The sequence below is a fragment of the Pelobates fuscus genome, chromosome 1, assembly GCF_036172605.1.
Source record: "Pelobates fuscus isolate aPelFus1 chromosome 1, aPelFus1.pri, whole genome shotgun sequence".
NCBI lineage: Eukaryota > Metazoa > Chordata > Amphibia > Anura > Pelobatidae > Pelobates > Pelobates fuscus.
The window spans coordinates 129,457,330-129,473,592 of NC_086317.1; the positions used below are offsets into that span (position 1 = coordinate 129,457,330).

The 16,263-nt window shown below is 39.5% G+C and overlaps 5 non-coding genes across 5 annotated transcripts; all 5 read left to right on the top strand.

Moving 5' to 3' along the window:
• Positions 1-1,503: 1,503 nt before the first annotated feature.
• Positions 1,504-1,585, top strand: TRNAS-GCU (transfer RNA serine (anticodon GCU)). The gene has a single exon. It is a non-coding gene; the product is annotated as a tRNA-Ser (tRNA).
• Positions 1,586-5,340: 3,755 nt separating this feature from the next.
• TRNAS-GCU (transfer RNA serine (anticodon GCU)) lies at positions 5,341-5,422 on the top strand. Its single transcript has one exon. It is a non-coding gene; the product is annotated as a tRNA-Ser (tRNA).
• Positions 5,423-10,091: 4,669 nt separating this feature from the next.
• On the top strand, positions 10,092-10,173 carry TRNAS-GCU (transfer RNA serine (anticodon GCU)). Its single transcript has one exon. It is a non-coding gene; the product is annotated as a tRNA-Ser (tRNA).
• A 1,525-nt stretch (positions 10,174-11,698) lies between these two features.
• On the top strand, positions 11,699-11,780 carry TRNAS-GCU (transfer RNA serine (anticodon GCU)). Its single transcript has one exon. It is a non-coding gene; the product is annotated as a tRNA-Ser (tRNA).
• A 2,205-nt stretch (positions 11,781-13,985) lies between these two features.
• TRNAS-GCU (transfer RNA serine (anticodon GCU)) lies at positions 13,986-14,067 on the top strand. The gene has a single exon. It is a non-coding gene; the product is annotated as a tRNA-Ser (tRNA).
• Positions 14,068-16,263: the final 2,196 nt, after the last annotated feature.

Sequence of the window (16,263 nt, forward strand, 5' to 3'; positions counted from 1 at the left end):
AAGTTGGAAATAAGCACCATTTTTCCCATTGATACCTATAGCATAACAATAATGCTTGTCTTAAAAACAACTTATTCAAACAAAAATTCACATTATTATCATCCCCAATTTTTAACTGTAAAAATAATGCAAATTAGAGCTCAAATCAAAATTATTTTGATTGAGTCCAGAAAACAAGAGCACACCCTGTCTTTTCCTCACCTCGGCAAAGAGAATCCCATCTTCGTCGACTTTTCTACAAAACTCTGTTCCTCAGAGAACTTTGTAAACTCACGTTACTGTCTGTGTTAGTCAACCGTCATTTATTTGCAAGGCTATTTTAATGGAGGGTCCAGGGAATTTTTACACCATAAATAGGCACAGAGTCGCATTCATGGCAGTTCCACAAGTTGGAAATAAGCACCATTTTTCCCATTGATACCTATAGCATAACAATAATGCTTGTCTTAAAAACAACTTATTCAAACAAAAATTCACATTATTATCATCCCCAATCTGTAACTGTAAAAAAAACGCAAATTAGAGCTCAAATCAAAATTATTTTGATTGAGTCCAGAAAACAAGAGCACACCATGTCTTTTCCTCACCTCGGCAAAGAGAACCAATTTGCCCTGACACTTGACGGCAAAATCGACAGGAAAAAAGCACACATTTCCCCCCCCCGATGTGTAGTGCATAACTAAAAGGCTTGTCTTAAAAACAACTAACACAAACAAAAATTCACATTATTATCATCCCCAATCTGTAACTGTAAAAATAACACAAATTAGAGATACGGCCACCGTGCACTTCACCGACTGCGTCTAACAGCATGCGTGCACCACTGTCAGATGAGGTGGCCGAGTGGTTAAGGCGATGGACTGCTAATCCATTGTGCTCTGCACGCATGGGTTCGAATCCCATCTTCGTCGACTTTTCTACAAAACTCTGTTCCTCAGAGAACTTTGTAAACTCACGTTACTGTCTGTGTTAGTCAACTGTCATTTATTTGCAAGGCTATTTTAATGGAGGGTTCAGGGAATTTTTACACCATAAATAGGCACAGAGTCGCATTCATGGCAGTTCCACAAGTTGGAAATAAGCACCATTTTTCCCATTGATACCTATAGCATAACAATAATGCTTGTCTTAAAAACAACGTATTAAAAAAAAAATTCACATTATTATCATCCCCAATCTGTAAAAATAACGCAAATTAGAGCTCAAATCAAAATTATTTTGATTGAGTCCAGAAAACAAGAGCACACCATGTCTTTTCCTCACCTCGGCAAAGAGAACCAATTTGCCCTGACACTTGAAGGCAAAATCGACAGGAAAAAAGCACACATTTTTCCCCCCGATGTGTAGTGCATAACACTAAGGCTTGCTTAAAAACAACTAACACAAACAAAAATTCACATTATTATCATCCCCAATCTGTAACTGTAAAAATAACACAAATTAGAGATACGGCCACCGTGCACTTCACCGACTGCGTCAAACAGCATGCGTGCGCCACTGTCAGACGAGGTGGCCGAGTGGTTAAGGCGATGGACTGCTAATCCATTGTGCTCTGCACGCATGGGTTCGAATCCCATCTTCGTCGACTTTTCTACAAAACTCTGTTCCTCAGAGAACTTTGTAAACTCACGTTACTGTCTGTGTTAGTCAACCGTCATTTATTTGCAAGGCTATTTTAATGGAGGGTCCAGGGAATTTTTACACCATAAATAGGCACAGAGTCGCATTCATGGCAGTTCCACAAGTTGGAAAAAAGCACCATTTTTCCCATTGATACCTATAGCATAACAATAATGCTTGTCTTAAAAACAACTTATTCAAACAAAAATTCACATTATTATCATCCCCAATTTTTAACTGTAAAAATAATGCAAATTAGAGCTCAAATCAAAATTATTTTGATTGAGTCCAGAAAACAAGAGCACACCCTGTCTGTGTTAGTCAACCGTCATTTATTTGCAAGGCTATTTTAATGGAGGGTCCAGGGAATTTTTACAACATAAATAGGCAGTTCCACAAGTTGGAAATAAGCACCATTTTTCCCATTGATACCTATAGCATAACAATAATGCTTGTCTTAAAAACAACTTATTCAAACAAAAATTCACATTATTATCATCCCCAATCTGTAACTGTAAAAATAACGCAAATTAGAGCTCAAATCAAAATTATTTTGATTGAGTCCAGAAAACAAGAGCACACCATGTCTTTTCCTCACCTCGGCAAAGAGAACCAATTTGCCCTGACACTTGACGGCAAAATCGACAGGAAAAAAGCACACATTTTTCCCCCCGATGTGTAGTGCATAACACTAAGGCTTGTCTTAAAAACAACTAACACAAACAAAAATTCACATTATTATCATCCCCAATCTGTAACTGTAAAAATAACGCAAATTAGAGCTCAAATCAAAATTATTTTGATTGAGTCCAGAAAACAAGAGCACACCCTGTCTTTTCCTCACCTCGGCAAAGAGAACCAATTTGCCCTGACACTTGACGGCAAAATCGACAGGAAAAAAGCACACATTTTTTCCCCCGATGTGTAGAGCATAACACTAAGGCTTGTCTTAAAAACAACTAACACAAACAAAAATTCACATTATTATCATCCCCAATCTGTAACTGTAAAAATAACACAAATTAGAGATACGGCCACCGTGCACTTCACCGACTGCGTCTAACAGCATGCGTGCGCCATTGTCAGACGAGGTGGCCGAGTGGTTAAGGCGATGGACTGCTAATCCATTGTTCTCTAAATGCATGGGTTAGAATCCCAACTTCGTCGACATTTCTACAAAACTCTGTTCCTCAGAGAACTTTGTAAACTCACGTTACTGTCTGTGTTAGTCAACCGTCATTTATTTGCAAGGATATTTTAATGGAGGGTCCAGGGAATTTTTACACCATAAATAGGCACAGAGTCGCATTCATGGCAGTTCCACAAGTTGGAAAAAAGCACCATTTTTCCCATTGATACCTATAGCATAACAATAATGCTTGTCTTAAAAACAACTTATTCAAACAAAAATTCACATTATTATCATCCCCAATTTTTAACTGTAAAAATAATGCAAATTAGAGCTCAAATCAAAATTATTTTGATTGAGTCCAGAAAACAAGAGCACACCCTGTCTTTTCCTCACCTCGGCAAAGAGAATCCCATCTTCGTCGACTTTTCTACAAAACTCTGTTCCTCAGAGAACTTTGTAAACTCACGTTACTGTCTGTGTTAGTCAACCGTCATTTATTTGCAAGGCTATTTTAATGGAGGGTCCAGGGAATTTTTACACCATAAATAGGCACAGAGTCGCATTCATGGCAGTTCCACAATTTGGAAATAAGCACCATTTTTCCCATTGATACCTATAGCATAACAATAATGCTTGTCTTAAAAACAACTTATTCAAACAAAAATTCACATTATTATCATCCCCAATCTGTAACTGTAAAAATAACGCAAATTAGAGCTCAAATCAAAATTATTTTGATTGAGTCCAGAAAACAAGAGCACACCCTGTCTTTTCCTCACCTCGGCAAAGAGAACCAATTTGCCCTGACACTTGACGGCAAAATCGACAGGAAAAAAGCACACATTTTTCCCCCCGATGTGTAGTGCATAACACTAAGGCTTGTCTTAAAAACAACTAACACAAACAAAAATTCACATTATTATCATCCCCAATCTGTAACTGTAAAAATAACACAAATTAGAGATACGGCCACCGTGCACTTCACCGACTGCGTCAAACAGCATGCGTGTGCCACTGTTAGACGAGGTGGCCGAGTGGTTAAGGTGATGGACTGCTAATCCATTGTGCTCTGCACGCATGGGTTCGAATCCCATCCTTGTCGACTTTTCTACAAAACTCTGTTCCTCAGAGAACTTTGTAAACTCACGTTACTGTCTGTGTTAGTCAACCGTCATTTATTTGCAAGGCTATTTTAATGGAGGGTCCAGGGAATTTTTACACCATAAATAGGCACAGAGTCGCATTCATGGCAGTTCCACAAGTTGGAAATAAGCACCATTTTTCCCATTGATACCTATAGCATAACAATAATGCTTGTCTTAAAAACAACTTATTCAAACAAAAATTCACATTATTATCATCCCCAATCTGTAACTGTAAAAATAACGCAAATTAGAGCTCAAATCAAAATTATTTTGATTGAGTCCAGAAAACAAGAGCACACCATGTCTTTTCCTCACCTCGGCAAAGAGAACCAATTTGCCCTGACACTTGACGGCAAAATCGACAGGAAAAAAGCACACATTTTCCCCCCCGATGTGTAGTGCATAACACTAAGGCTTGTCTTAAAAACAACTAACACAAACAAAAATTCACATTATTATCATCCCCAATCTGTAACTGTAAAAATAACGCAAATTAGAGCTCAAATCAAAATTATTTTGATTTAGTCCAGAAAACAAGAGCACACCCTGTCTTTTCCTCACCTCGGCAAAGAGAACCAATTTGCCCTGACACTTGACGGCAAAATCGACAGGAAAAAAGCACACATTTTTCCCCCCGATGTGTAGTGCATAACACTAAGGCTTGTCTTAAAAACAACTAACACAAACAAAAATTCACATTATTATCATCCCCAATCTGTAACTGTAAAAATAACACAAATTAGAGATACGGCCACCGTGCACTTCACCGACTGCGTCAAACAGCATGCGTGCGCCACTGTTAGACGAGGTGGCCGAGTGGTTAAGGCGATGGACTGCTAATCCATTATTCTCTGCACGCATGGGTTCCTCAGAGAACTTTGTAAACTCACGTTACTGTCTGTGTTAGTCAACCGTCATTTATTTGCAAGGCTATTTTAATGGAGGGTCCAGGGAATTTTTACACCATAAATAGGCACAGAGTCGCATTCATGGCAGTTCCACAAGTTGGAAATAAGCACCATTTTTCCCATTGATACCTATAGCATAACAATAATGCTTGTCTTAAAACAACTTATTCAAACAAAAATTCACATTATTATCATCCCCAATCTGTAACTGTAAAAATAACGCAAATTAGAGCTCAAATCAAAATTATTTTGATTGAGTCCAGAAAACAAGAGCACACCCTGTCTTTTCCTCACCTCGGCAAAGAGAACCAATTTGCCCTGACACTTGACGGCAAAATCGACAGGAAAAAAGCACACATTTTTCCCCCCGATGTGTAGTGCATAACACTAAGGCTTGTCTTAAAAACAACTAACACAAACAAAAATTCACATTATTATCATCCCCAATCTGTAACTGTAAAAATAACACAAATTAGAGATACGGCCACCGTGCACTTCACCGACTGCGTCTAACAGCATGCGTGCGCCACTGTCAGACGAGGTGGCCGAGTGGTTAAGGCGATGGACTGCTAATCCATTGTGCTCTGCACGCATGGGTTCGAATCCCATCTTCGTCGACTTTTCTACAAAACTCTGTTCCTCAGAGAACTTTGTAAATTCACGTTACTGTCTGTGTTAGTCAACTGTCATTTATTTGCAAGGCTATTTTAATGGAGGGTCCAGGGAATTTTTACACCATAAATAGGCACAGAGTCGCATTCATGGCAGTTCCACAAGTTGGAAATAAGCACCATTTTTCCCATTGATACCTATAGCATAACAATAATGCTTGTCTTAAAAACAACTTATTCAAACAAAAATTCACATTATTATCATCCCCAATCTGTAACTGTAAAAATAACGCAAATTAGAGCTCAAATCAAAATTATTTTGATTGAGTCCAGAAAACAAGAGCACACCATGTCTTTTCCTCACCTCGGCAAAGAGAACCAATTTGCCCTGACACTTGACGGCAAAATCGACAGGAAAAAAGCACACATTTTTCCCCCCGATGTGTAGTGCATAACACTAAGGCTTGTCTTAAAAACAACTAACACAAACAAAAATTCACATTATTATCATCCCCAATCTGTAACTGTAAAAATAACACAAATTAGAGATACGGCCACCGTGCACTTCACCGACTGCGTCTAACAGCATGCGTGCGCCGGTGACCGAGTGGTTAAGGCGATGGACTGCTAATCCATTGTGCTCTGCACGCATCGGTTCGAATCCCATCTTCGTCGACTTTTCTACAAAACTCTGTTCCTCAGAGAACTTTGTAAACTCACGTTACTGTCTGTGTTAGTCAACCGTCATTTATTTGCAAGGCTATTTTAATGGAGGGTCCAGGGAATTTTTACACCATAAATAGGCACAGAGTCGCATTCATGGCAGTTCCACAAGTTGGAAATAAGCACCATTTTTCCCATTGATACCAATAGCATAACAATAATGCTTGTCTTAAAAACAACTTATTCAAACAAAAATTCACATTATTATCATCCCCAATCTGTAACTGTAAAAATAACGCAAATTAGAGCTCAAATCAAAATTATTTTGATTGAGTCCAGAAAACAAGAGCACACCCTGTCTTTTCCTCACCTCGTCAAAGAGAACCAATTTGCCCTGACACTTGACGGCAAAATCGACAGGAAAAAAGCACACATTTTTCCCCCCGATGTGTAGTGCATAACACTAAGGCTTGTCTTAAAAACAACTAACACAAACAAAAATTCACATTATTATCATCCCCAATCTGTAACTGTAAAAATAACACAAATTAGAGATACGGCCACCGTGCACTTCACCGACTGCGTCTAACAGCATGCGTGCGCCACTGTCAGACGAGGTGACCGAGTGGTTAAGGCGATGGACTGCTAATCCATTGTGCTCTGCACGCATCGGTTCGAATCCCATCTTCGTCGACTTTTCTACAAAACTCTGTTCCTCAGAGAACTTTGTAAACTCACGTTACTGTCTGTGTTAGTCAACTGTCATTTATTTGCAAGGCTATTTTAATGGAGGGTCCAGGGAATTTTTACACCATAAATAGGCACAGAGTCGCATTCATGGCAGTTCCACAAGTTGGAAATAAGCACCATTTTTCCCATTGATACCTATAGCATAACAATAATGCTTGTCTTAAAAACAACTTATTCAAACAAAAATTCACATTATTATCATCCCCAATCTGTAACTGTAAAAATAACGCAAATTAGAGCTCAAATCAAAATTATTTTGATTGAGTCCAGAAAACAAGAGCACACCCTGTCTTTTCCTCACCTCGGCAAAGAGAACCAATTTGCCCTGACACTTGACGGCAAAATCGACAGGAAAAAAGCACACATTTTTCCCCCCGATGTGTAGTGCATAACACTAAGGCTTGTCTTAAAAACAACTAACACAAACAAAAATTCACATTATTATCATCCCCAATCTGTAACTGTAAAAATAACACAAATTAGAGATACGGCCACCGTGCACTTCACCGACTGCGTCTAACAGCATGCGTGCGCTACTGTCAGCCGAGGTGACCGAGTGGTTAAGGCGATGGACTGCTAATCCATTGTGCTCTGCACGCATCGGTTCGAATCCCATCTTCGTCGACTTTTCTACAAAACTCTGTTCCTCAGAGAACTTTGTAAACTCACGTTACTGTCTGTGTTAGTCAACTGTCATTTATTTGCAAGGCTATTTTAATGGAGGGTCCAGGGAATTTTTACACCATAAATAGGCACAGAGTCGCATTCATGGCAGTTCCACAAGTTGGAAATAAGCACCATTTTTCCCATTGATACCTATAGCATAACAATAATGCTTGTCTTCAAACAACTTATTCAAACAAAAATTCACATTATTATCATCCCCAATCTGTAACTGTAAAAATAACGCAAATTAGAGCTCAAATCAAAATTATTTTGATTGAGTCCAGAAAACAAGAGCACACCCTGTCTTTTCCTCACCTCGGCAAAGAGAACCAATTTGCCCTGACACTTGACGGCAAAATCGACAGGAAAAAAGCACACATTTTTCCCCCCGATGTGTAGTGCATAACACTAAGGCTTGTCTTAAAAACAACTAACACAAACAAAAATTCACATTATTATCATCCCCAATCTGTAACTGTAAAAATAACACAAATTAGAGATACGGCCACCGTGCACTTCACCGACTGCGTCTAACAGCATGCGTGCGCCACTGTCAGACGAGGTGACCGAGTGGTTAAGGCGATGGACTGCTAATCCATTGTGCTCTGCACGCATCGGTTCGAATCCCATCTTCGTCGACTTTTCTACAAAACTCTGTTCCTCAGAGAACTTTGTAAACTCACGTTACTGTCTGTGTTAGTCAACTGTCATTTATTTGCAAGGATATTTTAATGGAGGGTCCAGGGAATTTTTACACCATAAATAGGCACAGAGTCGCATTCATGGCAGTTCCACAAGTTGGAAATAAGCACCATTTTTCCCATTGATACCTATAGCATAACAATAATGCTTGTCTTCAAACAACTTATTCAAACAAAAATTCACATTATTATCATCCCCAATCTGTAACTGTAAAAATAACGCAAATTAGAGCTCAAATCAAAATTATTTTGATTGAGTCCAGAAAACAAGAGCACACCCTGTCTTTTCCTCACCTCGGCAAAGAGAACCAATTTGCCCTGACACTTGACGGCAAAATCGACAGGAAAAAAGCACACATTTTTCCCCCCGATGTGTAGTGCATAACACTAAGGCTTGTCTTAAAAACAACTAACACAAACAAAAATTCACATTATTATCATCCCCAATCTGTAACTGTAAAAATAACACAAATTAGAGATACGGCCACCGTGCACTTCACCGACTGCGTCTAACAGCATGCGTGCGCCACTGTCAAACGAGGTGACCGAGTGGTTAAGGCGATGGACTGCTAATCCATTGTGCTCTGCACGCATCGGTTCGAATCCCATCTTCGTCGACTTTTCTACAAAACTCTGTTCCTCAGAGAACTTTGTAAACTCACGTTACTGTCTGTGTTAGTCAACTGTCATTTATTTGCAAGGATATTTTAATGGAGGGTCCAGGGAATTTTTACACCATAAATAGGCACAGAGTCGCATTCATGGCAGTTCCACAAGTTGGAAATAAGCACCATTTTTCCCATTGATACCTATAGCATAACAATAATGCTTGTCTTAAAAACAACTTATTCAAACAAAAATTCACATTATTATCATCCCCAATCTGTAACTGTAAAAATAACGCAAATTAGAGCTCAAATCAAAATTATTTTGATTTAGTCCAGAAAACAAGAGCACACCCTGTCTTTTCCTCACCTCGGCAAAGAGAACCAATTTGCCCTGACACTTGACGGCAAAATCGACAGGAAAAAAGCACACATTTTCCCCCCCGATGTGTAGTGCATAACACTAAGGCTTGTCTTAAAAACAACTAACACAAAAAAAATTCACATTATTATCATCCCCAATCTGTAACTGTAAAAATAACACAAATTAGAGATACGGCCACCGTGCACTTCACCGACTGCGTCTAACAGCATGCGTGCGCCACTGTCAGACGAGGTGACCGAGTGGTTAAGGCGATGGACTGCTAATCCATTGTGCTCTGCACGCATGGGTTCGAATCCCATCTTCGTCGACTTATCTACAAAACTCTGTTCCTCAGAGAACTTTGTAAACTCACGTTACTGTCTGTGTTAGTCAACTGTCATTTATTTGCAAGGCTATTTTAATGGAGTGTCCAGGGAATTTTTACACCATAAATAGGCACAGAGTCGCATTCATGGCAGTTCCACAAGTTGGAAATAAGCACCATTTTTCCCATTGATACCTATAGCATAACAATAATGCTTGTCTTAAAAACAACTTATTCAAACAAAAATTCACATTATTATCATCCCCAATCTGTAACTGTAAAAATAACGCAAATTAGAGCTCAAATCAAAATTATTTTGATTGAGTCCAGAAAACAAGAGCACACCCTGTCTTTTCCTCACCTCGGCAAAGAGAACCAATTTGCCCTGACACTTGACGGCAAAATCGACAGGAAAAAAGCACACATTTTTCCCCCCGATGTGTAGTGCATAACACTAAGGCTTGTCTTAAAACAACTAACACAAACAAAAATTCACATTATTATCATCCCCAATCTGTAACTGTAAAAATAACACAAATTAGAGATACGGCCACCGTGCACTTCACCGACTGCGTCTAACAGCATGCGTGCGCCACTGTCAGACGAGGTGGCCGAGTGGTTAAGGCGATGGACTGCTAATCCATTGTGCTCTGCACGCATGGGTTCGAATCCCATCTTCGTCGACTTTTCTACAAAACTCTGTTCCTCAGAGAACTTTGTAAGCTCACGTTACTGTCTGTGTTAGTCAACTGTCATTTATTTGCAAGGCTATTTTAATGGAGGGTCCAGGGAATTTTTACACCATAAATAGGCACAGAGTCGCATTCATGGCAGTTCCACAAGTTGGAAATAAGCACCATTTTTCCCATTGATACCTATAGCATAACAATAATGCTTGTCTTAAAAACAACTTATTCAAACAAAAATTCACATTATTATCATCCCCAATCTGTAACTGTAAAAATAACGCAAATTAGAGCTCAAATCAAAATTATTTTGATTGAGTCCAGAAAACAAGAGCACACCATGTCTTTTCCTCACCTCGGCAAAGAGAACCAATTTGCCCTGACACTTGACGGCAAAATCGACAGGAAAAAAGCACACATTTTCCCCCCCGATGTGTAGTGCATAACACTAAGGCTTGTCTTAAAAACAACTAACACAAACAAAAATTCACATTATTATCATCCCCAATCTGTAACTGTAAAAATAACACAAATTAGAGATACGGCCACCGTGCACTTCACCGACTGCGTCTAACAGCATGCGTGCGCTACTGTCAGACGAGGTGACCGAGTGGTTAAGGTGATGGACTGCTAATCCATTGTGCTCTGCACGCATCGGTTCGAATCCCATCTTCGTCGACTTTTCTACAAAACTCTGTTCCTCAGAGAACTTTGTAAACTCACGTTACTGTCTGTGTTAGTCAACTGTCATTTATTTGCAAGGCTATTTTAATGGAGGGTCCAGGGAATTTTTACACCATAAATAGGCACAGAGTCGCATTCATGGCAGTTCCACAAGTTGGAAATAAGCACCATTTTTCCCATTGATACCTATAGCATAACAATAATGCTTGTCTTAAAAACAACTTATTCAAACAAAAATTCACATTATTATCATCCCCAATCTGTAACTGTAAAAATAACGCAAATTAGAGCTCAAATCAAAATTATTTTGATTGAGTCCAGAAAACAAGAGCACACCCTGTCTTTTCCTCACCTCGTCAAAGAGAACCAATTTGCCCTGACACTTGACGGCAAAATCGACAGGAAAAAAGCACACATTTTTCCCCCCGATGTGTAGTGCATAACACTAAGGCTTGTCTTAAAAACAACTAACACAAACAAAAATTCACATTATTATCATCCCCAATCTGTAACTGTAAAAATAACGCAAATTAGAGCTCAAATCAAAATTATTTTGATTGAGTCCAGAAAACAAGAGCACACCCTGTCTTTTCCTCACCTCGGCAAAGAGAACCAATTTGCCCTGACACTTGACGGCAAAATCGACAGGAAAAAAGCACACATTTTTCCCCCCGATGTGTAGTGCATAACACTAAGGCTTGTCTTAAAACAACTAACACAAACAAAAATTCACATTATTATCATCCCCAATCTGTAACTGTAAAAATAACACAAATTAGAGATACGGCCACCGTGCACTTCACCGACTGCGTCTAACAGCATGCGTGCGCCACTGTCAGACGAGGTGGCCGAGTGGTTAAGGCGATGGACTGCTAATCCATTGTGCTCTGCACGCATGGGTTCGAATCCCATCTTCGTCGACTTTTCTACAAAACTCTGTTCCTCAGAGAACTTTGTAAGCTCACGTTACTGTCTGTGTTAGTCAACTGTCATTTATTTGCAAGGCTATTTTAATGGAGGGTCCAGGGAATTTTTACACCATAAATAGGCACAGAGTCGCATTCATGGCAGTTCCACAAGTTGGAAATAAGCACCATTTTTCCCATTGATACCTATAGCATAACAATAATGCTTGTCTTAAAAACAACTTATTCAAACAAAAATTCACATTATTATCATCCCCAATCTGTAACTGTAAAAATAACGCAAATTAGAGCTCAAATCAAAATTATTTTGATTGAGTCCAGAAAACAAGAGCACACCATGTCTTTTCCTCACCTCGGCAAAGAGAACCAATTTGCCCTGACACTTGACGGCAAAATCGACAGGAAAAAAGCACACATTTTCCCCCCCGATGTGTAGTGCATAACACTAAGGCTTGTCTTAAAAACAACTAACACAAACAAAAATTCACATTATTATCATCCCCAATCTGTAACTGTAAAAATAACACAAATTAGAGATACGGCCACCGTGCACTTCACCGACTGCGTCTAACAGCATGCGTGCGCTACTGTCAGACGAGGTGACCGAGTGGTTAAGGTGATGGACTGCTAATCCATTGTGCTCTGCACGCATCGGTTCGAATCCCATCTTCGTCGACTTTTCTACAAAACTCTGTTCCTCAGAGAACTTTGTAAACTCACGTTACTGTCTGTGTTAGTCAACTGTCATTTATTTGCAAGGCTATTTTAATGGAGGGTCCAGGGAATTTTTACACCATAAATAGGCACAGAGTCGCATTCATGGCAGTTCCACAAGTTGGAAATAAGCACCATTTTTCCCATTGATACCTATAGCATAACAATAATGCTTGTCTTAAAAACAACTTATTCAAACAAAAATTCACATTATTATCATCCCCAATCTGTAACTGTAAAAATAACGCAAATTAGAGCTCAAATCAAAATTATTTTGATTGAGTCCAGAAAACAAGAGCACACCCTGTCTTTTCCTCACCTCGTCAAAGAGAACCAATTTGCCCTGACACTTGACGGCAAAATCGACAGGAAAAAAGCACACATTTTTCCCCCCGATGTGTAGTGCATAACACTAAGGCTTGTCTTAAAAACAACTAACACAAACAAAAATTCACATTATTATCATCCCCAATCTGTAACTGTAAAAATAACGCAAATTAGAGCTCAAATCAAAATTATTTTGATTTAGTCCAGAAAACAAGAGCACACCCTGTCTTTTCCTCACCTCGGCAAAGAGAACCAATTTGCCCTGACACTTGACGGCAAAATCGACAGGAAAAAAGCACACATTTTCCCCCCCGATGTGTAGTGCATAACACTAAGGCTTGTCTTAAAAACAACTAACACAAAAAAAATTCACATTATTATCATCCCCAATCTGTAACTGTAAAAATAACACAAATTAGAGATACGGCCACCGTGCACTTCACCGACTGCGTCTAACAGCATGCGTGCGCCACTGTCAGACGAGGTGACCGAGTGGTTAAGGCGATGGACTGCTAATCCATTGTGCTCTGCACGCATGGGTTCGAATCCCATCTTCGTCGACTTATCTACAAAACTCTGTTCCTCAGAGAACTTTGTAAACTCACGTTACTGTCTGTGTTAGTCAACTGTCATTTATTTGCAAGGCTATTTTAATGGAGTGTCCAGGGAATTTTTACACCATAAATAGGCACAGAGTCGCATTCATGGCAGTTCCACAAGTTGGAAATAAGCACCATTTTTCCCATTGATACCTATAGCATAACAATAATGCTTGTCTTAAAAACAACTTATTCAAACAAAAATTCACATTATTATCATCCCCAATCTGTAACTGTAAAAATAACGCAAATTAGAGCTCAAATCAAAATTATTTTGATTGAGTCCAGAAAACAAGAGCACACCCTGTCTTTTCCTCACCTCGGCAAAGAGAACCAATTTGCCCTGACACTTGACGGCAAAATCGACAGGAAAAAAGCACACATTTTTCCCCCCGATGTGTAGTGCATAACACTAAGGCTTGTCTTAAAACAACTAACACAAACAAAAATTCACATTATTATCATCCCCAATCTGTAACTGTAAAAATAACACAAATTAGAGATACGGCCACCGTGCACTTCACCGACTGCGTCTAACAGCATGCGTGCGCCACTGTCAGACGAGGTGGCCGAGTGGTTAAGGCGATGGACTGCTAATCCATTGTGCTCTGCACGCATGGGTTCGAATCCCATCTTCGTCGACTTTTCTACAAAACTCTGTTCCTCAGAGAACTTTGTAAGCTCACGTTACTGTCTGTGTTAGTCAACTGTCATTTATTTGCAAGGCTATTTTAATGGAGGGTCCAGGGAATTTTTACACCATAAATAGGCACAGAGTCGCATTCATGGCAGTTCCACAAGTTGGAAATAAGCACCATTTTTCCCATTGATACCTATAGCATAACAATAATGCTTGTCTTAAAAACAACTTATTCAAACAAAAATTCACATTATTATCATCCCCAATCTGTAACTGTAAAAATAACGCAAATTAGAGCTCAAATCAAAATTATTTTGATTGAGTCCAGAAAACAAGAGCACACCATGTCTTTTCCTCACCTCGGCAAAGAGAACCAATTTGCCCTGACACTTGACGGCAAAATCGACAGGAAAAAAGCACACATTTTCCCCCCCGATGTGTAGTGCATAACACTAAGGCTTGTCTTAAAAACAACTAACACAAACAAAAATTCACATTATTATCATCCCCAATCTGTAACTGTAAAAATAACACAAATTAGAGATACGGCCACCGTGCACTTCACCGACTGCGTCTAACAGCATGCGTGCGCTACTGTCAGACGAGGTGACCGAGTGGTTAAGGTGATGGACTGCTAATCCATTGTGCTCTGCACGCATCGGTTCGAATCCCATCTTCGTCGACTTTTCTACAAAACTCTGTTCCTCAGAGAACTTTGTAAACTCACGTTACTGTCTGTGTTAGTCAACTGTCATTTATTTGCAAGGCTATTTTAATGGAGGGTCCAGGGAATTTTTACACCATAAATAGGCACAGAGTCGCATTCATGGCAGTTCCACAAGTTGGAAATAAGCACCATTTTTCCCATTGATACCTATAGCATAACAATAATGCTTGTCTTAAAAACAACTTATTCAAACAAAAATTCACATTATTATCATCCCCAATCTGTAACTGTAAAAATAACGCAAATTAGAGCTCAAATCAAAATTATTTTGATTGAGTCCAGAAAACAAGAGCACACCCTGTCTTTTCCTCACCTCGTCAAAGAGAACCAATTTGCCCTGACACTTGACGGCAAAATCGACAGGAAAAAAGCACACATTTTTCCCCCCGATGTGTAGTGCATAACACTAAGGCTTGTCTTAAAAACAACTAACACAAACAAAAATTCACATTATTATCATCCCCAATCTGTAACTGTAAAAATAACACAAATTAGAGATACGGCCACCGTGCACTTCACCGACTGCGTCTAACAGCATGCGTGCGCCACTGTCAGACGAGGTGACCGAGTGGTTAAGGCGATGGACTGCTAATCCATTGTGCTCTGCACGCATCGGTTCGAATCCCATCTTCGTCGACTTTTCTACAAAACTCTGTTCCTCAGAGAACTTTGTAAACTCACGTTACTGTCTGTGTTAGTCAACTGTCATTTATTTGCAAGGCTATTTTAATGGAGGGTCCAGGGAATTTTTACACCATAAATAGGCACAGAGTCGCATTCATGGCAGTTCCACAAGTTGGAAATAAGCACCATTTTTCCCATTGGTACCTATAGCATAACAATAATGCTTGTCTTAAAAACAACTTATTCAAACAAAAATTCACATTATTATCATCCCCAATCTGTAACTGTAAAAATAACGCAAATTAGAGCTCAAATCAAAATTATTTTGATTGAGTCCAGAAAACAAGAGCACACCCTGTCTTTTCCTCACCTCGGCAAAGAGAACCAATTTGCCCTGACACTTGACGGCAAAATCGACAGGAAAAAAGCACACATTTTTCCCCCCGATGTGTAGTGCATAACACTAAGGCTTGTCTTAAAAACAACTAACACAAACAAAAATTCACATTATTATCATCCCCAATCTGTAACTGTAAAAATAACACAAATTAGAGATACGGCCACCGTGCACTTCACCGACTGCGTCTAACAGCATGCGTGCGCTACTGTCAGACGAGGTGACCGAGTGGTTAAGGCGATGGACTGCTAATCCATTGTGCTCTGCACGCATCGGTTCGAATCCCATCTTCGTCGACTTTTCTACAAAACTCTGTTCCTCAGAGAACTTTGTAAACTCACGTTACTGTCTGTGTTAGTCAACTGTCATTTATTTGCAAGGCTATTTTAATGGAGGGTCCAGGGAATTTTTACACCATAAATAGGCACAGAGTCGCATTCATGGCAGTT